Source organism: Euprymna scolopes, chromosome 19, assembly GCF_053919585.1.
Source record: "Euprymna scolopes isolate OS-2025 chromosome 19, ASM5391958v1, whole genome shotgun sequence".
Classification (NCBI taxonomy): Eukaryota; Metazoa; Mollusca; class Cephalopoda; order Sepiida; family Sepiolidae; genus Euprymna; species Euprymna scolopes.
Window position 1 is genome coordinate 42,310,553 of NC_136500.1, and position 27,036 is coordinate 42,337,588.

Sequence of the window (27,036 nt, forward strand, 5' to 3'; positions counted from 1 at the left end):
AGGAAGAGAACTGTGGCTGGCAAAACAATCATTAGGAAAGTTGTAAACATTCATTTGTAGGTGCGATAAATTGATCCCTTATCAAAACGTGAAAGGACAAAGACCGGTAGAGTAGAGGTCTTAGAACTGCAGAGATTACAGTACCATGCACCCCAGTCGACAGAGGACAAATCGTCTCAAAAATTGCCTAGATTTTTTTGTTCTTTACTAACCTTCACCACAAACAAGGCATATCGTCACTTGATTGTAAGGGCTACTAATTGGGACAATGCCCAAGAAAGATTAACAAGATATTAGTTAACGTTACATTTGAACCTATTCATGTCAATACAGTTAATAAAGTAAGTAGCAAGAAAGATATTCCAAAGTCCAGCTGTTAGGAGAGAAACTATTCGAGTAGAAAGTTTCTGGTACTTAGCGATCTCAACAGTAAAGTGGTGTGATTTTGTTGCTAGTGGGTTTTTGGTATATGTATGTCGAGGGGGCACAAGTGCAATGAGTTCATCAGAGAAAATCCCATTAAAAATTTGGAAAAAAGCAAAGAGTACAGCATTGCAGCGATAGCGCAAGGGTTTGATTCTAGTTGATAAATCGGGACCTATTAGGTTGGGGAGACTTTTTGCACCGTATCCAAGATGGCGAGACTAGTAGTAGATGCACGAGAAAAGATGAGGCAGCAATACTTCATGCACCAGCGAATTATATTTAGAGGCATTTTCTTTGCAGCAGATTTCGTAATGTCCTCAATGTATTTGTTCCAGTTCATATTTCCTATCAATATTAAGCCGACGGTGTTAGGAGAAAGGATCATGGTAGCTTTAGAGACTGATGGAAATCTCTAGCTGAAGCTTCGAAAAAAAATGATCAGAAGATAAGTGGATTAAAATATAGTGTTATTATAAAGAAAATATTTTGCTTACGTAATGTGCACGTTGACAAAGACAGAACGTTGTAAATCTTCTTAACAAACTACATCATTTGAAAACAAACAGCGAATACGCATAAAATAACGCATGGATTAAAGGCATAAGGAATCACATTCACCTCACACTTTTATGACAGACAACGAAATCTGTGCCCCATTTGGACTGTGTATGTGCTTGATGCAAAGGTTGACTCAAGGTGATAGTAAAACATATATATATATATATATTGTTTTATACGTTATAGTAATCAAGAGTGCTTGCAATACTGAAACAGAAAGAAGCGATAATAATTGAAACGCCTTTGAACATAATATTCTCACACAGAACATTTTAGAATTAAGAAATTCAACCTAAAACATTAATATGAATTTGAACATCACCGGTGATATAACAGTTTGAAAAAAATTAGAAACGAGTACAAGTTGACAGCTCGATGTCAGCCTTTCTTTTAAATTTTATTTTATTATTAGCGTCATAATTAACTAAAAATATCGCTGGATAACAACAATAACGCACAACCGTTATAAAAAAGGGCGGAAAATACATGGACTATCAGATGTAGAGCAACGGTGTGCATAACAGTAATATACCGACACACAATCTATCAGGCAAACGCGTTGCAATTCATCGCACAAACACATGAAATACGTTTACTTAGTGAATTATTATTGCGACAATCGGTTAGAAGGTCAACTAAAAAATATATCATTTTGTGAACTGAATTTGTTTTTGTGTCTTTTATTGCTGACTCTCGAATGGAAGCTGCTACAATAATATCACAAACCTAGCAACGGATACAGCAGTAGCTACGATGCAAATCTTCCATAAGGCTCCCTTTTGATTAAGGGCATGCCAATTTTTCATCTTTATCCTTAAACTCTAAAATAGCATTCAACATTTAGATCTATGTATATATACAAGAAATCAAAGTTATAGATGGAAAGTAGAACTTCTTGGATATTCAATTCCGAATCCTAATTCTTATATTAGAAGGTATAATACATCAAATATAGGGAATTAACCTTCGGAATTAACTAAACAAACAGTTTTATTCCGCACATACTTATATCGGTACGAGGAGCGTGCAATAAGTAAAGCCCCTGACCATCTGCTATTTGTTTGATTTAGCTGAAATTTTGCATATGCCATGATTTATATTTCTACGCGCTATGTGGCAAATTACAGCTCTGAACTAATTCCGGTTTCTGTTTTACAGGTGTTTGAACTGAGTCAAGTGTGAAAATGAGCCTGTTGAATGTCGAGCAGTGGTAGGTTTTTGTATTTTAAAGGACGCACACCACAGGAGACATTTGATGAAATAAAAGAAACTTATGGTGATCATGCCCCATCATATGACCTTGTAAAACGCTGGCATCGTGAATTCAAACATGGCAAGAAGTTTGTGGAAACAGCTCCAAGGCCTGGTCGCCCCCCTTCTGCTATTGATGAGGCATCTGTCCGTCAAGTTGAGGCTGCCATTTTAGAAGATCGGCACATTGCTATTCGCCAAATAGTCAAGATTAGTACAGGGTCTGTGGAAACTATCGTTCATGGCCATTTGCATATGTATAAGGTGTCTGCCAGATGGATTCCCAGGTTGCTCACACCATTCCAGAAGCGAAAACGCGTCGTGCTCGAGGATGATTTTAGAAATGTGCCAAGAAGATGCGTCAAAGTGTTTCAAAAGACTGATTACACAGGATGAAACCTGGGTACATCACTATGATCCAGAGACCAACGCCTAGTCAATGCAGTGGGAGCACTTGGGCTCATCACCTCCAAAGAAGGCAAGAGTGCAGCCCTCTGCTGGCAAGGTCATACGCACAGTCTTCTGGGGCCAGGACGGAGTAGTGATGACAGATTTTCTGGCAAAGGGTACCACAATTACATGAGCCTCTTATGCTTCACTTTTAAGGAAATTAAGGGAAGCTATCAAAATCAAGAAGCGGGGCAAGATCAGCAAAGGTACCCTCCTCCTGCAGGACAACGCTCCGGTCCACAAATCGCATGTCGCCAGATCAGATGCACAGGTGTGTGGTTATGAAATGCTCCCCATCCTCCCTACTCTCCTGACCTTGCACCCTCTGATTTCACCTCTTCCCAGCCATGAAGTTGTTTTTGAAAGGAAAGCGTTTCCCAGATGATGCAGCCTTGATTTCTGAAGTCAGGTCATGGATTGAAGACCAACCTGGGGTGTTCTACAAAAACGGTCTCAAGAGCTGCATCAAACGATGAGAGAAATGCATAACTCTGGGTAGTTATTATGTAGAGAAAGACTAATAACTGTGCCAAGTTTCGTTGCTCTACTTCTATTGGAAGTGGGTCAAGGGAATTACTTATTGCACGCACCTCGTATACCTCAATGTTATACATATTGAATATATTAAATTTATTTTATAAGAGGGTAATATTAGTGCTCATATAAGTTAACAATACATGAAAGAGAAAAATAGAATTAGCATTTATTGTGTCATTTTTTTGTTTCACACTATTCCACTAATTATGTACGCATTATTGAGAATTATGCAATTGCGCCGATTCGTTACAGAATGTGTCTTCATATGCGTCAGAATTTGATTAATATCATTTTGTTGATATGATTTTTTGTATCAATTTTATTTCTAACATGTTGCGAAATCAGCATTTCTTACGCTTACAACAAACAAAAATAATGTGTCAACTTACCATTCACCCGACAAAACATTTATAATTTGGACATTAATTTTTTTTTTTAAATGTAATTGCTACATTGTAACCATTTAAAAATTAAAACTCTCTTGATGCTACTCTTCTGATAAAACATTTTCAAAAGCCATTCAAACAATTTTGATCTGACAGTAAAAAAGCTAATAAAACAATTCTGATCAGAAATTAAATACCAATCAAACAATTCTGATCAGCCATTAAAAAGCCAATTAAAAAATGTCTGACCAGACATTAAGGAGCCAATCAAACAATTGTGATCAGACATTAAAACATCCTATCAAAAAAATCTGATGACACATTAAAAAGTCAATAAAAAAATTCTGATCAGACATTAAAAAGCCAATAAAGCAATTCTGATCAGATATTAAAAAAAAAGCTAATTAAACAAGCCAATAAAAAAAAAAAAAACTCTGATCTAACATTCAATAAGCCAATCAAACAATTCGGATCAGAAATTAAAAAGTCAATTAAACAATTATGATCAAACATTAAACAGCAATTATTTTTACATGGAGGTCACTACTTATCAAGGCCCAGAATCCACTCGGAAATAAGGGTTATTGTGTGTGCAGTAATCAATGGGATAGTGCTGTAGTATTCGTAAGTATTGGAGATTGGATAAAGAATTATTACGTAAGGGGGCGATTTTAGGAATTTGTCTGCGTTGGACGAAGACATCCAAGTTGAAGTGAGGTAAGAAGCAGGCTAGCGGTAGAGAGTTCCAAAGGCCGGCAGTTCTAAGAAAGAAGCTTTGTTCATAGAATCTATGTTTCGATTTAGGCACAGATAAAGAGCGGGGAAAATTATTTACAGTAGTTTCACCTAGACGGACTTTTATCATGAAAGATTGGCGAGAGGATGTCAGAGATTGGAGCTCAGACGAGCACTTACCAAGGAAAGAACGATAAAACAAAGATAGGTACGTAACGTCTCTTCTGTAGGAAGAGAAAAGAGCATCCCCCATTAAGCCACAAAGTCTATTTTGTACTCTGTCAAGGCAGTAACGGCTGTTTTTAGAAGCTCCTGCCCAGATGTGGCAGCAGTACTCCATCCTTGGGCGTACTTGGTTTTTATATAGATATAGAATTACATCATTAGTGAGATATCTTCAGGACCGGTAGAAGCATCCCACCATTTTACTAGCGAATTGGCAACAGACTCGATGTACGTGTTCCATTTCAGATCAGGAGCAAAAGGCCAAACCCAGAAGCTTATAAAATATGGGGCCTTCCCTAGACGAGAGCCATCCATTTCAATTAATGCCAGATGGAGATCAGAGCATTGATGATCTAAAGATAGGGGTTTGGTTTTTGATGCATTAAAGGTAACCAGTCACATCTTCCCCCATTGTACCACCCGCTCAAGACCAGACGAAAGAGAATCAGAGGGAAATTTGTCACATACGGCCATAGATGGTCATGTCATCAGCATAAGTGTCAGCGAATGATTAAGTATGTGATTTGGGAGATCATTTATGCAGATAAGGAAGAGAGTTGGGCCCAAGATGGACCTCTGAGGGACTCCAGCATTAATACTGTGGGCCTCTGATTTCTGCCGTATCAACTACTACTCTTATGAGCCTATCGGAGAAAAATGATTTAATGATTGAGAAGACATTTCCAGTTATACCATAGCTGAAAATCTTGTGAAGTAGGCCCTTATGCCATATCTTATCGAAGGCCTTTGATATGTCAAGAGCAATTTCCCTAGAAAAGAAAACCTTTGTTGAGATATTCACTACTCCTATGAGATATAATCGTAAGCACATCTGCTGTAGATCTAGCAGAACGGAAACATTTTGCGTGTAACTAAGTAGGTTATTTCTGCTGAGGTGGCTGACTACTTCTCTATTTAATATGGATTCCAGCAACTTACTCATGACACACAGGAGACTTATTGGTATGTACTATAGGGAGATGAATTATCACCTAAATTCTTAAATACAGGGCATACTAATGGGGTTTTCCAGGGTGTTGGAAAGCACTTCTCTTTTAGGAAACGCTTAAAGGGTTTTGTAAGTATGGGGGCAAGTAAGGTTGAAGCTTTTTTAACACTATAACTGGAATACCGTCAGGGCCAGTTGCTTTACTGGTATCAAGGTTCTCGATTAGCTTGGTGAGCTCACGCACATTTGTATGTTGCGTAGCCTGCTCTGTGTTATAGGGGGAAATACAGAGAGTTGATGACCTTCGTCGCAGAGGGTAGAGTTAGCTGCAAAGTTCTTGGCAAATAGTTTGGCCTTGTCTAATACTGACGAGATGACCTCTGGTCCATTGATGATGGTTGGGATAGAACGCACGCTTCTGTTCAAGATCCTATTTGTTATTTGCTAAAACTGGTGGGAACCAAGCCACTGCGCAGCTACTTTGGATTTAAGAAACTGAGCATATAGCTCTCTTGCATTTTTATTACTCTTTTACAGTGGTTGATGGCGGTCCTGAAAGCAGCTTTAGTCTCAGTGCATCTATTCCGCTGCTTGCTATGGAAAAAAGTGATTTATGTGTGCGATTGGATCAGTATATTTTGGGGAGAACAATAGCTGGTTGTTAGGTATTTATTGGAATTTTTTGGATGGTATGAATCGGTCAATGCCTACAATTAACCATTCGGTTAGGTCTGGTAATATAGAGGACAGATCCTTTTTAAACATGGAATGCAGAGGTAGATCAGATATGAATGTACTGAAGTTATCCCACTCAGTCATAGAGTATCGATATACGGTACTGTGTAGAGGTAGGCCTGAATACTTATTACATGTCATTTTTATCTTAACTGATACAAAGGAGATAGAACGGAACATGAACATAACTCAGGGGAAGTTGAGAGAAAAAGGTCAGGAAAACTTGCATACTGACCGGTAGTATCGGGCACACGGGTGGGCTCGCGAACAATCTGAGTGAGGTCTTAGGCAATGGAAAATTCACACAGAACCTCCGCTCATCATCTATCTTATTTGAGTGGGTCAGCCATTTCACGTTATGGACATTGAAGTCACCGCAAATTTGAATGTTACCTGAGGGATGAGCGGACAGAATGTGCTCAATTTTCTCAGATATAATCTTTAAAATAGTAACTCCGCTCTTTTGGGGGCGATAGAGGGCAAATATAATGCGGTAGGGTAAGCAAGTGCAACCTGGAAGCACATCTAAGGTAAATTAGGGTCTCTTCTGGAGATATCCTAGCCAAAAGGGAAGCCATCTTTAATGTAGGCACATATTCAATGCCCGTCGCGATCTTGGATGTCAGATTTAGATGTTAAGTTAGAGTATCCTTTAATTATGACCTCATCTAGAGAATTCGTCGGCCTTATTTCAGTTTCGCTCAGAAAGAATATGTCCGGTTTCCTCTCCTGTAATTGGTTTTAAACCACTGGAATGTTGGAAAGTACACCACTGATGTTGAAGAAAGAGACATAGTAGTAGGGGTCTACGTTGGGGAATGGAGGAGTTCTGATATATAAATATAAACAATTCTGATCAGATATTAAAATGAGCCAATTCAACAATTCTTATCAGACATTAAAATATGCCAATTAAACAATTCTGATCAGACATTAAAAAAGCAAATCAAACAATTCTGATCAGCCATTAAAATAAACGAATTAAATAATTCTGATCCGACATTCAAAAAGCAAATCAAACAATTCTGATCAGACATTAAAATAAGCCAATCAAACAATTCTGATCAGACATTAAAAAAGCAAATAAAACAATTCTGATCAGACATTCAAAAGGCAAATCAAACAATTCTGATCAGACATTAAAAAAGCAAATCAAACAATCTTGATCAGACATTAAAATAAGCAAAGCAAACAATTCGGATCAGATATTAAAAAATCAAATCAAACAATTCTGATCAGACATTAAAAACGCAAATCAAACAATTTTGTTCAGACATTACAAAGAGGGGGTTGCAAGAAATGAGTTGTGGTGTGAGGAGAAACACGAACTGAAACAGAGAGAATATTCAGACCTGTAATAATACAAAGACGGGCTTGCAAAAATGAGTTGTTGTGTGAGGAGGAATACAAACTTAAATAGAGAGAAGTAGAGTTTTAAAATATAATCTTAAAAAGATAAGATACACGTTAGAAAAGCATTTCATCAAAGGCATGAAAATTGTTTAACAAAATGTTTTTACTATAGGCTTTAAAAATAAAGGTACAATATTCAATTTGAAATTTATTAATCTTCAAAATGCACTGTTATAAATTTTACAAAGTAAGGTATAAAAATGTAAGTAAAATTGAATCAAAAAAATTACCTTGGATTTATTTTATGTAATGTACATTCTGTTGCACTTTAAAAAATCATTGAAAAGTTTATATCTATATCATTAACTGCTAGATGAAAGATAATGTTTTTAAATTGCAACAAAATGTATATTACATAAAATAAATCCAAGGTAATTTTTTGATTCAATTTAAATAAAATTTTTATACATAATTTGTAAAATTTATAAAAGTGCACTTTGAAGATAAATAAATTTAAAATTGAATCTTGTAACTTTATTTTTAAAGCTTACAGTGAAAACATGTTTAACAATTTTCTCGCCTTGGATGAAATGCTTTTCTAACTTGTATATAACATTATTGAAATATATATGGAAATTAAGTCTGCAGTTCGGTCTTAAATTTTCTTTCGCAGAATCAAACACAACAGTCTTCTTTAATTTAATGTTTTCTCCAAAAGTGTTACCAGTTTTCAAGATTCACTTAAAAATTAAAGTAAATGGGTATAGAGTTCTCATCGAGACAACAACATAGAAATCGGTAGGAGTGGAAATTAAGTATAATTTGATTATTTAAAGAGAAGGCTCAGCAAGAACTTGTTTACATTAGGTTTGAAGATTACCATATTATACTCAGATGGAAATCAGGCTAAGTGAAAGAGATTCTACACGTGGGTAGTTTTAACCAATAAGTTTTGTTCATGGAATCCACGTTTAAATTGAAGCATATATACGAGTGAGGAAAATTATTGTTAGTGGTTGTAGCCAGACATGTGTTATCTGTGAAAGTTTGAGACAGAGAGGTCTATAGATTGTAGCGCAGACCAGCACTTCCATGAAAATAAAAAAAGAGCAGAAACAGGCTAGCACTGCTTCTGGTGTGGAAAAAAGGTTACAGGGAAAAGAAAAGAACACGCTATACCATATTTCAAAATCGGATATGGACAGTCAAGGCAGGATAGTACGCTTAAAGCAGAGCTTGCCCAGTTTTAAGACGTACTTGACTTGCATACAGATATTGAATTGCATACGCAGTGAGATATCTACTGGAGTAGTAACCATTTTTACGCTGCCTTTGGCAACGGATTTAATGCATGTGTTCCATTTCAGATCAGTGAAAGAGGCATTCCCAGAAGCTTTTCAAAACATTATGCTTCTCCAGGAGGAGAACAATTTATTTCAATTAGGGCCTAATGGGGGTTAGAATTTTAATAATTGAAGGAAAAAAGATAGGTTTAAGATACATTAAAATTAACCAGTCACCTTTTTACTAATGGTGACATGTGCTCGAGGTCAGAAGAGAAAGCATTAGAGAGGCCTTCGTCATTTCCGGTGTTTGGGGTTTTGCAGCAGTTGGTAGTGTCGTCTGCATAAATATCAATGTAAGCTCTAAGAATGCGATTTGGCAGATCATTGATAAAGGCCAGGAGGAGAGTTGGACGCAGGGTATAACCCTGAGGGACGAGAGCATTTAGGTGTAAAGGCTCCTGCTATTCCCCATCAACATCTAGACTTATAAACCTGTTAGAGCAAAGGTCTTAAATACTTGAGAAGATATTTCCAACTACTGAAAATCTTCTGAAGTAGACACTCTGCCATACCATATCACAACATTTGCTATGTAACGAACAATTGCCTTAGTAATGAAGCTCCCCTTGAAAGATCCATTAAACATTTGAGATATTACAGTTTATATATTAGCTGTAGATCTAGCGGAACGGAAACCGGATTGCATGTCACTTACAAGGTTATTATTTTTTACTACTTCTCTAATTAACACAACTTACACCTAACGCACAAGAGATTGTTTATTCTGTACTGAGGAAAATGACTCATGAATTTTTAAATACGGAGCAGACTGAGAAGGCTTCCGAGGAGTTTGGAAACATTTCCCCCGAGGACAAAGTTTAAAGAACTTATAAGTATGGAAACTAGTTCGGTTGAAGCTTTTTCCAAGTTACTTTACTGGAATTAAAATTTGATAAACTTGGCAACATCACGCAGATATTTGTATGCCGTATTGCGTGTCTTCAGTTACAAAATTGAAATTCGGGGGTGGGATGATTACAGATAGAATTACAGGTAGAATTACAGGTAGAATTTGCTGCCAAATTCTTAGCAAAATCGCTTGTTTGTCAGATGCCGATTAGATTAACTCACGTCTATGTATAATGGTTGAGATAAGAGACACTTTTATTCACTAAAATTCTTTGAAACAAAGCCGTCGCTCAGCTACTTTGGTCTTTATGGACTAAGCGTACCACACTCTCATAATCTTTACTCTTTTACAGTGGTTGCTTTCCATTCCTCTGTTTCGTTGAAAGCAATAAAAAAAGCGGTTTCCATGCGGAACGGAAACAGCAGATTCTGGAGAGATCCAAAGCTAGCGATTAATTTAAAAAAAATTTTTATTGTATATATATATATATATATATATATATATATATATATATATATATATATATATATACATGTGTGTGTATGTATTTCATATGTTTTTATTTTGGTTTCGATTCAAGCTAATGCAGATAAGTCATAGGGATATATATTTTATCTTTGAAATCGCAACTTTATAACAAATGAAAATCGATACAACATAAACTCTACAATAAAATATAAAACATCTGCAAGAATTAAAATATCATATTTAAGCGTACTTTACGACCGGGCTTTACCGGGCGTTCGTGCTAGCTTAGATAAACACTTTTGCAGTTTTAACAAAAAAAAAAAGCTACAATAATATCAGAGCGTCTCCATTTATGTTGAACATCTACAGAATGCCAGCATCAATATATTACATATGAATAAGTTCCCTGTGGAATTTGCACAAGTCCCGCTAATTATTATAATTGGGTCACATGGGACCTTAAGACAAGTCGTCAAAGATCTGATTGAAAAACCTGTGGTTCTCCCTGGAAATTGAGTATCCCAAGACGTCCAGCACTCTCCACCTTCTGCAACAGCATTAACAAATAAATTTTCGTTATATCAACAGCCACTTACCACCGATTTCTCGCTGGTAGCGGACATTAGTCTATACTAAAATTTGAGTGGCACTAAGCCTCCCCAAGATCCCAGTTCTCTACGCGCTTCTCCAGCAGAGGTCTGCTCAGCGCTCTCCTGGGTGTTTTCATCCTCCTTGACACTTCTCGGCTAATTAGTATCACACTTTTGGGGGGGGCGGTGATGGGACAATGGGCGGGGATGCGTGATGGGGATGTAGAACTTGTTGATATGCAGCTTCAGTGTTCTTCATTCCCTATAAAGCTTCTTCAGGTTTTGCCTCTGCAGCAGTTTTTCTGGCTCACGCATGTGCTTCATGTTTATTATTCTCCGCTTTCAAGGGGTTTTCTTAATATTTCAGCCGTTTTAATTATTGTTAGTCGTTGTATGTTTACAGTCATTCCTCTGATTCCAATTTCTTCCATTCTTTTTACAAAGTTTTTCGGAATTGTTACTAATGCTCCTACTATTATAGGTATTAGTTTGATTTTCTTCATCATCCAAATCCCTTTTTAGCTCTCTGTGTATTTGCTCTGTTTCTCATTTTCTTTCATACTCACCCTGTGGTTAGCTGGGACAGCAGAATCTATTATTTAACAGGATTGCTCATTTTTGTTAATGATTACGATATCTGATCTCCTTGCTTGGATCGGTTCGTCCGTCTGTATGTCCATGTCCCATAGGATTTTGTGGTTCTCGTTTTCAAGCACTGTTGCGGGCTTATGATTGTACCATTTGTCTGTCCGGTCAAAATGCAGTTGTTTGCATAATTCCCAGTGTACTGCCCTCCCCACTTGGTTGTGCCTGTTTTTGTATCTCTTTTGGGCTAGTTTGCTGCATTTGATTACTATATGATTCATCGTTCGGTTTCTTTGTCCACATAGTCTGCATTTGCTGTTTTCTTGTGTTTTATCAATCCTTGCTTTGATATGGTTGGTTCTTTTCGAGTTATCTTGTGCTGCATTTAGTAAGATTCAGTTTTTCGGTTTACATGTCCTTTTCGCATCCAAGTGTTTTCGTTATTCTAATCTTTTGTCATTCTTATGAATCATCCGTTCAGTTATTTCTTTTCCCATTTTACTTTTCTTGTTTTGTCATTTGTCTCTCTGTTTTCTATTTTTATTTTTCAGTGTCATTCGCTGCCATATTTATCCTTTCAGTATTTTGTATTATGTATTTTTCTAGTTCTTTTTTGTGTCATCAACACTGTCTTCTATGCAGACATGTCCTCTCCTGCTGTCTTTCTTTTTCACGTAGAGTCTGTCAATATCATCCTTTAGTGCATTGTGCATGATCTTGAGTTTCCCGGTTTTCTGATCGAGCTGTATGCAGTTGTTCTTTTTTCCACCCTATAAACGGTCCAGATATCTTACTAGTGATACTGCCCATGTATTTATACATTTTATTAGGTTTCTGCTGTATAATTTCGTTTCCAGGAGTTTTCTTGTTCTCCTGCGGTATTCCATTCCAATTCTCTCTTTCATTTCTGTTGCTTTGATGGTGTTCGTTTCCAGAATCCTCAAGTATTCATAAACGTATTGTTTCCCTAGTTTGGTTTAGTAGTTCCATGCCTTCTGTCGTTTCCAGTTTTCCCTTTCTTATAACTAGTAGTGCGCATTTTTCCATTCCAAATTCCATTTGGATATCCTGGCTGAAGGTCATAGTAATGTTAATTAGTGTCTCTAGCTCCTTTTCTGTCTTGCAAAAAGTTTCAAATTGTCCATGCACATAAGGGGGTTCATTTTTTCCTCTGTATTAGGAAACTTGTATCAGACTTAGCACTTTCTTAAAATAATGTTCAGGGGCATCACGGCTATGATGAACAGTAATTGTAATAGTGAATTTTCTTGGAAGATGCCTCTTTGTATGTTAATTTCTGTTATGTGTTGTCCATCAGATGTTAATTCCAGTCTCCATGTTCTCATTGCATTTTCTATTATTATGATGATCCTAATTGGTATTTTATACATTTTTAAAGATTCTATTATCCATGCTTAAGGGAACCTGCTGTACGCTTTTTTGTAGTCGATCCAGGCCATGGCTAAATTCTTTCTCCTTCTTTTTACCTTCTCTAGGATCTTTTGATCTATACATAGCAGGTCATGTGTTCCTCTTTTTCCTATTTGGCATCCTGTCCTTTCCTCGTGGAGGAGTCCACGATTATTCAAAGAGTGGTAGATTTGTTGCCTCAGTTGTGCTTTCAGTATTTTCCACATAGTGAGTAAGCGCGTGATCGGCCAATAGTTGTTGGGGACGGTTCCTTTCTCTGTGTCCTTCTGTGGCAGTGTAGTTCTACTTTTGTCATACAATTTGCCCCGCTTGCTTCGTGTATATATCTTTTCATATTTTGATCTAACCTTTCATGTAAGGTTGTGAATTTTTTGAACCAGTATGCATGTATCCCATCGTGCCCTGGTGCCCTCCAGTTTGCCACTTTTCCTATGGTTTTGTTGATTTCATTCAATGTTCCGTTCTTATAGTTTTTGTAACTCTTCTTTCATGTCTTTCAGCCATTACGCATTTCTATTGCAATCTTGTCGGTATTATTATTATTATTATTATTATTATTATTATTATTATTATTATTATTGGCTCACATTGAGCTTTCAACAAACTGACAACAAGTCTTCCCAGACGTTCAGCTCTCTCCACCTCCTTCGATAGCATTTGCAAATAAATTTGCGTCATCGCAACAACCTCATACACTTGATTTCTCGCTAGTAGTGGCCATTGGTTTATTATTATTATTATTATTATTATTATTATTATTATACTTATTATTATTATTATTATTATTATTATTATTATTATTATTATTATTATTAATGTATTTGGCTCTAATTTATTTATCTATTTTAAACTATTTCTAATTGTTTTTTCATATTATTTTATTTCTAACATTAATTTTAGAATTTAGTTTGTAGTTTTTTTTATTTATTTGTGATTTTTTTAAATCACACACACACACATATATATATGTATATAAACATCCATATACGTGCATACACACATAAACACATATATACCCAAATATAGTTGTATATGTATGTATATATATATATATATATATGTATATATATACTTATTTATTTGTTTATCAATTTATATATTTTATGTTTAATTATTTGTTTTCTGTTTTATTTTTTTATTTTTCCCTAATATTGGGTCGTCTATCATGCTATTTAACAAGAAAGATTATGACAGAGTGCATAATGTATATGTGCATGTGACTATAAATTCCTTTTATAACTACTGAAAGCTTATAAATTTGCTGTTTCGACTATAATATATAAATTTAGAATAGTATAGCGTACAAAATATATAAGGACATATAGAGATGGGACATGAATGGGTTTGGAGAGGATTGGGTGGTGTAGCATTATTATATGTGGGGGGGTCAGAACATTTCTAGTTATAGTATGCACTAAAGGATGGGTAATGGTGTATATACATGTATATATACACATAAATATTCATAAATGCATATATAAATACACAAACAAACAAATGTATACGCATGTACACGATAGACAACAAAATTAATAGCAAGGAATTTATGGTGAAGTGATTATCTAATAAAGAGCGGGGGTAAGCCCAAGTGTTGTTAATGGAAGGTGTACGTTTTAATAAATGGGCTTCCGAAATCCTTAGGTAACCAAAGATTTGAATTGAAGTAATGATGCTTATATGGATGTCACGGTTGGCATTGTTGCATGACGTGATGTGCTTGTAGAAGGTTGAGATCCGTGTGTTCAAATGCTCTTTCATGCGTAAGTGTAATTGTCTGGTGGTGTTGGCTATGTAAGACATATATTTAGTGCATTTAAGGTTATTTTAAGACATTGGCGCGCAAACATAATCTTCAGCTAGAAATTGGGCGATTACTCATGGAAAAAGTATCGAGTGTATTGATCGAGTGTTTGTTTAAGAGGTGTTGTCGTACGGATTTACATGTGTTAATGAGTTGGATGTCTAATTTCTTGCCATGGAAGTGTTTTCAGATCGTGGTGGAGATTCTATCATTGAGGAAAAGTAGTTCGATGAAGCAGATGCAAGATAGTGTGTACTGCATGCGTCTTTTTTCTGGTGTATAGGCTGTATTTTGCTGAACCGCGGTAACCGTTAAAAAAGATATTTTGATAGAAGTTGATAGTCTGTTTGGTTTTATCAGCGATGTTGTAGGATTTGGTCTGTATGCGAGTAATTTCTGCATGTGCGTAACTGAGCTTATCTTTAAGTGGTAAACCAGATTTGTAGTTGATGAAAAGATACCCGAAGGCAGGTCTCCTGTAGAATACCATACTTATTGATCCACTTGTATTAATGCTGAGATTGAAATTTAGAAGTGAGGGTGAGCGAGTAGTGCTTGTTTATTCTCTTGGATTTGTTGAAAATGTTGATTGGTTTTCACGGTAATGCGTTATAATAAGAATATCGTGAATATATCTAACGCAGATGCGGATAGCTTGCATTTTTAGTCTGTTTATGTAAGATTTGGCTAGAGAACCAGAGGGGATTGATCTCATAGGTAAATCAAAGGTTTTAAACAAATAATATAAATATATTATATTTGCATAAAAACATCATTTAACAGTTTCAGAAGAGTTAGAGGTATTCGAGGGGATTGGAAAAGCAAGTAATGGAAAAATAGGAAAGGAAATCGATATCACACACACACACACACACACACACACACACATATATATATATATATATATATATATATATATATATATATATATATATTCCAAGCTAAAAGTATTCAAAATTCAAATTTAACGAGGTCGTCCATAGTTCTAAGTAAAAAGAACATGATAATATTTCATTTAATTTTAGATAAACCGAATTATATTAATTGCAATAAATATATCGTTTAGATAAACGTATCAATCTTATCATGTCCTCCATACCACAGGGTTGCATGCACGACAACCCTTGAATAGAAAACGCCTCTCAGCTATAAGTAATTTAAGGATTTACCGCCATGCTATCTCGATTAGTACGTTAGCATGATGAAATCATTGCATTGATCAAAACAGTAGTTCTATTGTTCTAACCAATGTCATATATATATATATATATATATATATATATATATATATATATATAGTTGTATATTTGTGTGTTGTATATATGTTATATGAATTGAATATATATATATATACATATATATGCATATAAATATATATATATATGTATACATAAACATATATAAGTATAAAAATATATACATGTATATATATATATATATAAATTTATATATATATATATATATATTTATATATATATCATTCAACCACGGTAGTGGTTGAATATATGCTTAAGTCCGAAATTGAATGAATCGAGACACATTCAAACCCTCACCACTAATTCCGTTCGCAACCAAATTTCAAACAGGTTATATAGTTTGATAAAAAACCTCATTAGCTACATTTTGAAAAAAAATTCGAAAATTGGTTCAGTAGAAAAAAAGTTACAACAAAATATGTGGGTTCACAAACAGGAGAGTAAGTACATATGTGACTAACGGTTTTTTTTTATTTTGCATAACTTTTTTTGTATATAAATATTTTTTTACTGCGATTTTTCCAATATGACATGTTAGCGTAACGGTTAGAGTACCGGGGGTTGGTGGAAAGATTTTAGGTTATATTCCGTGCATCGTTTTTTTCATAATTAAAAAACCGAACTTTTTTTTAATAACTAATTTTTTTCTAACTCTCCTTATGATTTTATAGCAAGAAATTGTGAATTTATCGATTAAAAATATTTGTGAATTCTATGATATACATATTCTTTGAATGAACTCAAATTTTTCGTTATCACATTTGATGAAATATGTAGTCTCATTTTGGCAATGCGTTTGACCAATGATGCTTTTGAACCCGCGACCAGCACTGCGATGTCATCAGCAGCAGCCTGGGCATAAATATTCCTATTTTTAAACTCCTTTAAAAGAAGATTCAGCATACAGTTCCATAGTAAAGGTGATAAAATCCCACTTTGGGGGTTTCATTTAAGTACTTCCCTTTTAACAGTTGTCCTCAGTAGTTCTACTTGAACTGTTCTGTGCCTCACCATATACTCAATCCATCGGATGAGTACTGGTGGCACATTGATTTCTCGTAGCGACTTGAACATAGTACTGAAGGGTATGTTGTCAAAAGCTCCAACGATATCTAAAAAGACACCGAGTGCCATCTTCTTTTTTGTTAGTTTACGCACTATACCGATCACGAATTCATGAACCGCAGTCTCAGTAGAGACCCTGGCTTGGAACTACTGTGATTGAATTATAAATATTGCATGAATGTGTGTTTGAGAGCTAATTTTTTTTTTGACAATCATTAATAAATATTATAAATTTACATATTAATACAATAGCAATGCCTGGAAAAATCATGGATTATATGGAAAAATGCGCGCATGAAAAGTAATATTCTTAAGATTTTATTAAACCTGGAAAAGTAAAGGACAAGAAATTCAACCTGGAAAAGTAAAGAACCAGATATTCTAGTAAAGTAAAAAATAAGAATTTTTAGACTTAAAACATTGCAGCTAAAAATAAAATCTGAATATTGATAAATATTCTATTTATTATTTGCATATGTTGTTGTTTATTGTTGAGTTAGAAATAATTAAATGATCCTAATTATGATATAATAAAATTATTAATTTTTATGTAAATTATAAAATTATTAATTCCATCTATTAACTAACTAATGAATTAATTTTATTCAAACAATTTTCACTGCATAAATATATGCCAATAATAGGGGGGAAATGAGTTTAATCCACCGACCGACACCCTTTCTAACTCAACAATAAACAACAATGTATGCAAATAATAAATAGAATATTTATCAATATTCAAATTTTATTTTAGCTGCAATATTTTAAGTCTAAAAAATTCTTATTTTTAACTTTACTAGAATATCTTGTTCTTTACTTTTCCAGGTTGAATTTCTTGTCCTTTACTTTTCCAGGTTTAATAAAATCTTAAGAATATTACTTTTCATGCGCGCATTTTTCCATATAATATATATACATATGGGTAGATGTTTTATGTATATGTGTATAACCATATGTGTGTGCATTCATTTTTTTTTATTTTCTTGTCAGATGATTTAACTTCTTTTAGTAACCACGCATTTATGCGTAAATATTTCATATTTATTACAGTTATCTTTATTACTTAACGCCAGTTCTATTGAATTTTAAGATCAAGTGCGTTCTGATTTTTCTGCAATTGATAATCTCTATTAAAACCGATTGTTACTTCCGCCGCCAGCGGCATATTAATCAAGATCAAAAATGATTGATTGCTTGAATCGATGATTACAACCTGAATTTACAATGATGACATTATTTCTTCTTTCTTTTTTGTAAGCATTCGTCTATATATCTCTTACTCAAAATATATCGATCTGTCGAACCGAGCTAATCACACGCATGTATATATATATATATATATATATATATATATATATATATATATATTAATATATATATATGTATGTGTATATATATGTGTATATATATTCATATATATATATGTATGTATATATATATATGTATATATATATATATATATATTCAAAACTCCATGGAATAAAGTTTTTTTTATTTATTTTACCTCCCTGTCGAATAATTTAAATTTTGTATACTTTCCTTATAGGTGTATACGTTCGTGCTTTTAAAAGGTGGATAAATTTTTACTATCAAGATTTTTATTATATATATATATATATATATATATATATATATATGCAGCATATATATAAAACGTATATGCAAGCAACACATGCATATGTATATACATTCGTATACAACATATATCTCTAACAAGGTAAGAACACACAGACTAACACACAGACTTACATACATATATATCTATATATGTATAAATACATCTATATGCAAAATATATATGCGCGCATCTACTCACATACTCACATATATTTCTGTTTGTTTATGTATATACATAAGTAAATCAAGTAAATATACAAGTAAATGAAAACCTATGTAATTTCGTAGAATTCAATTATCCCGCCTACTTTATAATGTATTAAGTTTTCTATTAATTTGAATTCCGTGCGAACTGCTTGATTTTAGCGGACTACACTTTAATGGTTATTTCGCAAGCGATATCTTATTTTTTATTTTTCTGTCAATTTCAGATGTGGGTGTGTCTGTTTTAGTTTTTGATTCTAATCAATTACCAACGGTCAAGGTGAAAAACCATTGGAGGACAAGTATTCATACGATGAAATGGTGGGAGCCAAATTTTTGCTAGGATTGTTAAATTCGTATACTTGTGGGGACAGTTTATACCAGTTGTCTGTTTGACAGCAGATTTTAAGTCCACTCGGTTTTAATATGAAACGAAATATTTTATTGTTAATATCCACTTCAAAAATCACCCGTTTTATTGAAGTGCAGCCTGACTCTAGACGCTAAAGAAAGCTAGAAAATTTTATTTTATTTCGTTGTCAGAACAGATCGATTTCTTGTCTTAAATATTCCACAAGGGTGAACCACATATTAAAGTTCAGTCGAGCACTTCAATTGAAATAATAACAGAATAAAAACAATTCGCGTCATCTATCCAGTAAGAAAGACAATCTAAACTCAACATTGATTACCTTCTTTCTGATCTTCGTACATTCGTCGACACCTATGCAAATAATAGTATCATCTATGATAGCACTTTAACAATTGGCAAAGATGAGAATCTTCTTATTTTCTTTCCTCCGACATTGATCGTTTGGTATAATGTGGTAAAAATTGGCTAGTTTTTCTTAATATATGCAAAACCAAACTTCTCTCTTTTCATCACACGCTCTCAGATGCTCGCTTTGCCCCAATCGATATGAATAGTTCTCGTCTTAATGAAGCAACGCATTCGACAACCTTCTGGGATTGATGTTGACTCTAGACATAAAATAGAAGAACTACGCCAGATTCGTTTCCAAAATCGCTGGGAAAATGGTGGGATCGTTCTAACGTCCCAAAAGTATCTAACTCCCGATGCAGTCCTCTACCGGCACAAGAGCCCAACACGAATGTAGGACTATTTCCACATTTAGGATGGCGTTCCTAAAAGCACCATTTTCTGATTTGACATGGTATAGAACTGTCGCTCAAATTTAGTGGATGATGACCTTTCGTCTTCTTACTTCCTCTTTCTTACAGAAGAGACGTCAATACTTTTAAAGTAGCTGTTAGGCCGAGCTCCAATCACTGGTTCCTCCCGTAAACCATTCTCAACAAATACTTGTATAGCTCACACGACCACTTTACTCACTCTCTATTTGTACCCGAGACTTAACGAAACCCCCATAAGCAGGGTGTTTTTTTAATTGTTCATTTGTTGTACAGAGTACTGTGCGTCTCATTTCCGGCCCACTATTGATATTACATGTGGAGTGGATTATGAAACTTATATATAAAAACAATTAAAAAATTATATGTTCATTAAAAAAACGTCTTCACTAATATTTACCGGAGATCTTTTTTTTGTTTTGTTTTTTTTAGATTTTCACCCCAAACAAGGCACATTGCCACTGTGGTGTAGGGGGCTACTATCAGGGCCAGCAACTACTGGGGCACTATATTGGGATTTGTGCAGCAAGATGTCGGTTCACGTTACACTTGAACTTCTGCATGTCAGTACAGTTAGGGAAGCAGGGACCTGGAATGGAATTCCAGAGTCTAGCGGTTCTGGGGAAGAAACTACTAGAGTAGAAAGATCTTTTACATCTAGGGATCTCTACTGAGAAAGGGTGGGATTTAGCTGGCTGTCGGGTTTGCCGCGGGTGTCTACGTTGTAGGGGCACAAGTGTCTGCAGTTCGTCAGAGCACTCACCATTAACATACTTGTAGAACAGGCAGAGAGATGCAACATATCGCCGATGGGACAGAGGCTGAATCTTGGATGCCAATTCAGGGCCTATCAGATTTACGACTCTCTTTTGAACCTTGTCTAGAAGCGAGAGACTAGCAGCAGATGCACCTGCCAAAATGTGACAGCAATACTCCATACATGGGAGAATGGTGGCCTTATAGAGGTACAGGATACTTTCAGGTGTCAATAGTTTTCTAGCATGGTAGAGAGAGCCTACCTTTTTCGCAGCGGCCCTGGTAATGTTTTCAATATAATTGTTCCAACTCATGTTTCCTGTGAACGTTAGGCTAAGCAGTTTGAAAGATGTCCTCTCAGACAGGGAGTCACTGGCCATTGCTATTGGTGGCAGAGAAGGTTTCTTGTAATTATGGAAGGAAACCAGTTTAGTCTTGGCAGCATTGAATTGGACCATACATTTATGTTCCCATTCCACTACAGATTGGAGGTCATCTTCTAGTATTTTTGCCATTTCTTTAGATATGTGTTCATTTGTTTTCCTGTCATGCCGGTTATAGAGGGTGGTGTCATCAGCATATATACCCATCTCAGAGGCAGTTTTGTCGGGGAAGTCATTAATAAATATTAGGAACAATAGAGGTCCAACGATAGACCCCTGAGGCACTTCCGCATTGATATCACACTGTTTAGATATACGACTGTCGAGGACAACCTGGATTTTTCTCTTATCTAAGAAGGATTTAATTATGCTAAGTATTCTACCAGTGATACCGTATGATTTAATTTTCCTGAGGAGACCCTCATGCCATACTCTGTCAAAAGCCTTAGATATATCTAGAGCTACCGCTCTGCCTACGCCCGCTTTGTCCAGTGAATGGTATATACGTTCAGAGATTACAGTGAGGATATCAGCTGTGGAAGGGGCTTGTCTAAATCCATATTGTTTGTCAGTCAGAAGTTTAGCATCTGTAAGGTGCCGGACTAGAGCATGGTTAATTATGGTCTCAAACATTTTGGCGAAAAGTGGGAGGAGGCTAATGGGGCAATAATTTGATGGGTCAGTTCTTTCGCCAGAATTCTTGAATACTGGTAGCACAAGCAGTTTTCCAACAGCCCGGAAAGCATGATTAATTAAGGCATTTGTTGTAGAGTTTGGAGAGAACTGGAGCTACTTCGGTTGAGCACTTTTTTAATAGCAGAGTTGGGATGAGATCAGGTCTATATGCTTTTGAAGTGTCAAGGTTTTTATGATAGCGTGTACCTGAGCAGGGGTGATTTTTAGATCGTCTAGCGTGGCGTCTGTCCGTAAAAGAAAGTCAGGCAGGGGGTGGTTGGAAGGGTCCAGTGTGGAGTTCGAGGCAAACCGGCTGGCAAGCATATTAGCCTTGTCGGTTACTGAGCAAACAACCTCATGATTGTTGATTAGCGAGGGAATTGTTGATTGCACATCATTTACTACACTGTTGTAGATTTTCCAGAAGTTACGGGTTCCTAATTTCTGTGCTTCGATGCGTTTTTAGTGGTTTCAGAAAATTCTCTCTCAGCTGTCGCTATTTCTTTCTTTACGTTACTTCTAGCTTCTATATACTTCTGTCTGTTTGAACTAAACTTCTGTCCGTTAAATCTGCGATATGCATGCTGCGTTTGAGCAAAGGCAGTTGCGCAAGTCCAAGTAAACCATTGGGGAGAGTGGGGCTTGCTATAAAATTTCCGCATCGGAACATGTGCTTCAATTGCTTTTTTTAACCATTCAGTGGTCTAATTTGCACACTGTTCAGCAGGAAGAGAAAAAATATTTTCCCATGGGGAATCTCTGATAAGATCTCTGGTGGCTTTCCAGTCAGCCTTTTTATAATATCTAGTTGTTTTGAGCACTGGCTCTTCAGTTTTGGGTCTAGAATTCAGGGCGGTTTCTACCATTATCACTGCATGGTTAGCGTTCCCGAGTGGGCTCTCAGCATTTGTTATGCAATCCTCGGGAACTGTAGTCAGAAACAGATCTAGAAGTATTGCGTGTTGTTCTTGCTGGTCAGGGAAACAGGTTGGAAACCTAACCATTTGTGATAGGGGGTGAGATATAGAGAAGCTATGTGCTGAGCTACCCGCTGCATCTGTGTGAGTAGAGAATCCTAGCCAGTTTTTGTGGTGAACATTAAAGTCACCAAATACATGTACTTGTGCGCTAGTGTCGAGGTGGAGTGCTGTGTCTATGCTGTCAGAGACTTTCTTTATTATGGTGCAGTCCTGGGTTGAGGGAGAGCGGTAGAGAAAATAAAAGTAGCCAATGTTATGTTGCATGTTTAGTCTAAAGCACATAAAGGCTTGATCGTCCGTTTCTAGGTTTGTTTCTCTAGTCAGGGGAAGGGTGTTACGAATGTAGACTCCAAGTCCGTGCATACGTATGTCAGAGTCCTTACGGCAGAGTTGGGGATAGCCAGGCATGTTAAAGTAGTTAGAGGGGATGGAGGAGTAGGTTAGTGTCGCTTAGTGCTTAGATATCCGGGGTATTTGTTAGGAGAAATGCTTCAGCATCAGCTAAATTAGTTCTAAGCACACGGATGTTAATGAATGCAAGACTCAAGGAAGGAGGCAAGTTGGATTTGTTTGTCCCTAGGCCTGGTTTAAGCTTATTTTTTTTATTGTATTGTCATCATGTTTTTAAATAGTTTCAGTTAGGTGAGCGGGGGCTAAACAAGAGGTTATGCAGGGTATCAGACATGGAACACAAATAGACGATTAGCTGACTTTTCTTCAACTAAGACTGTGGCCTCAGGAAAGCCCATCGGGGATGAGTGCAGGCCCCTTTCCATGTGCGACATAGCACTACAAACATTCCGATATTATACAACTATTCATAGAGCAGCCGCTTTAAGCGCTACCAAAGTGTTAGGGCTCCTTTACTACCAGTCGGAAACAGCAGCCAGGACTGTCAATCCGGTACCCTCAGCCCATCAGAAGAAGATCACCTCAATCTAATTGCACAGGCATGTGTGGTACTCAAGCACTCCCAAGTGCCTAGTTTTGAGGGGTGGGATGTGTCGGCTGTGGGGGAACGGCATTCATTGCCCTAGACAAGAAACAAGATCTACCACTAAGTGTTTTATCGATTCACTTCTGCTGGTGTCTCTGCGCCTGACTAATAGGAAAAGAAGGAGTATGGAAACACGCGATAGACAGAGACTATCTACTCATCTAACCAAAGGATAAACCAAGGAATCATGCCAACTTCAGGTTGTTACCTTGTTCCTTGGAAGAATTATAATACACATTGTGTTCTTTTACATCCCGGCTACCAAAAATTCTCACTTCAGGATTTACCATGCAATTTGGATATATGATTCAATATATTTTTCATTCTGAACTTATACCTCCTTCCCCTTACTCTATGATTTAAAAACCTTAAACACTTTTACTTATTGTTTTCTATGTTTATTACATTTAGAAAATAAGGTATAAACCCTTTATAATATTTGCTAATACTTTTCCTCTGAGAAGCTGGATAAACATCGAACACCTCTAGGTTAAGGAATTATACTTATTACAATGTATTCTTAGTCTTGCATATAATGAAAAATTTAGATTTTAAATTTGACTGTTTCACATCATAAGATTTAAAATACTAAATTATGAGGTATTTGCTGTATCTGGTATATTGAGCAATTTTCATTTAGCTGGGATTGTCTGTATAAAACATTACAGGCAATATCATTTTTTAAAGACCGATAATCACTGAAATTTGATTACCTGTCGATTTATTGCATCATATTATTCTGAAGTATATATATATACATATATATATATATATTTCTATATGTATATATGTGTATATATATGTGTGTGTATATTAAATTTATGGTAAATAAATAATGAAACGTAAACATGATACATAAATTCATTATAGCATCAGAACAATAAAGAAAAGTTAAAGAGAAAATTAAAAAAAAATCTTTATGCCATGACATTTCGAAGCAAAATGCTTCTTTACTTCTAACTAGAAAAGCAGAAGGGCTAAAATATGCATAGTGCAAATATAAAAAAGTGGCTTAATGATATTTATATATTCAATGAGAATAAAAGAATATGATAATATAGTAATTAAAAGTAGGTTCAACATTGAAATGTAAATCTGAAGGAAAGTATATATGAGGGGAATTGTAAAAATATATAAACCCTTATGAAATAATAAAGATCATTAAAAAACAGCCAATAATAAAAATAAAAGAAGGGAATACGAAGAACCAACAAGCAGGAAAAGAAGGGGTGCGAAAATAAATGTATAAATTGAAAAGGATAAAATAATACAATCAGAAAGGAGAAAAAGTTAAATTACAAAATGTTCAAAAATGTTGAAAATAAGTTAAAAAATAAAATAATATAAAATAAATCAATTCAGGTTTCACTGAAGTATATATATATATATATATATATATATATATATATATATATACATACATATATATATATATATACATATATATACATATATATATGTATATATATATGTATATATATATATCCACTGATAAGTGTTTCGTCGTCTACGACTCATCAGAGTGGCTGAATCTAGCGAGATTCGAAATCGGGACCCCATGATAAGAAGCCTACCGCGCGGCTGCGTTGCCTGACTACTAAATGTGTCGCGTTTTTATGTAGATGTTTTTATTTGTTTTTTGTTAGCGATACTTTTGGAATTAATTCAATTTTTTCCTAAATGCGAGTTGGGAATAATTTTACGTTTACCAATTGTGTACTCTCTTAAATGGAGAGCGGCATATATATATATTATTTTTTTAAAATATAATTATCCACTGACACGTTGGTCAAAGGGAAAATTATTCCCAACTCGCATTTAGGTAAAAATGCAATTTCATATGAATAATTGAATTAATTCAAAATGTATCGCTAACAAAAAAAAACATCTATATTTATCTCTCTCTCTCTCTCTCTCTCTCTCTCTCTCTCTCTATATATATATATATATATATATATATATATATATATATATATATATATATGAATAAAAATAAAATAAAAATAGCAGCGAGGGTTGACGTTATGTTGTTTTAAAATGAAAATCAAAGAATTTATAAAATGTAATCAACGTTTCGTTCCTATTTCAGGGGTCATCATCAGGATTTCAATAGGAAAAATGCAGAAGAAAACGATCATAGACCATATGCGAGTGAGAAAGGAAACACTATTAAAGTCCTTCCCATTCTGGGAGAACCAGTGGAAATTCCAGGGTAGTTGAACATTTTTTATCACTTTATAAACAAAATGTAAAAAATAGATTTAAAAAAGAACAATTAATTTAAAGCAATTTTTAGCAAATTCTTAGCTTTTAAAGCAAAAAGAGATTGATTTAAACATTTCGATTTTTTCAATAAAATATGAACGCTCAACACATTATTTTCTTTTATTTTTTCTGAAAATGTTTTTATATGAATTATAATAGAATGAATTATAATAGAATGAATTATAATAGAATGAATTATAATAGAACAAATGTCTATTCAATGGTACATTTTTTATTTTTTTAAAGAAACTATAAAATTGGAAAACTTACAGTTTCCTCTAAACATGATTCTTTTAAATTATAAAATAAAATATTAAACTGCAAAGAGTTAGCCATGTTTTTGGCTGTGAAATTTTGGGGGAGGAAATGATTTTTATGATTTTAAACTGATAAAGAGCCACTGTAAACGGAGGTAATTCTTTTCTCATAAATTAATGTTTTCAGTTATGATGGTATTTTGTGCCATTGGGCTATGGACAAGTAAAGTAATATCTTATATATAATAAAGTAGACGCAATTCCTCCCCTCTGGACGAAACTGTCCAAGGTTGACAACAAGACATGACACATAGAAGATTATATTGTTCACGTCATTAGCCACTACGTTATCTAGCTATAGAACGCAATTACATACGCATTACTCCGTAATATTAAAACATTACTTTTATTCCGAAGAGCTCGATGATCATCCTCGTTATAACCTACAAATGAAAAAGCTAAAATTTTACCCTCTTTATACTGAATCCTCTTACCACACTATTCTACACTGTGTGCATATATACTTTATCCACCTTCCTGCGTGTTAGCCGTCATTAACTGACTACAGATTTACTGATTACATGCATATTCTTACTCTTACATCAGACACCAATAATATTATCACCTTTTGAAATATTTGGCACCGCTGATTGGATGAGAAGTAGTCATTCTACAATTTAAACATTTGGTTATTCAGCCATTAAACGAGCAGCTCGAAACCAAATCATGACGCCATTTCTGTACGTACAATAT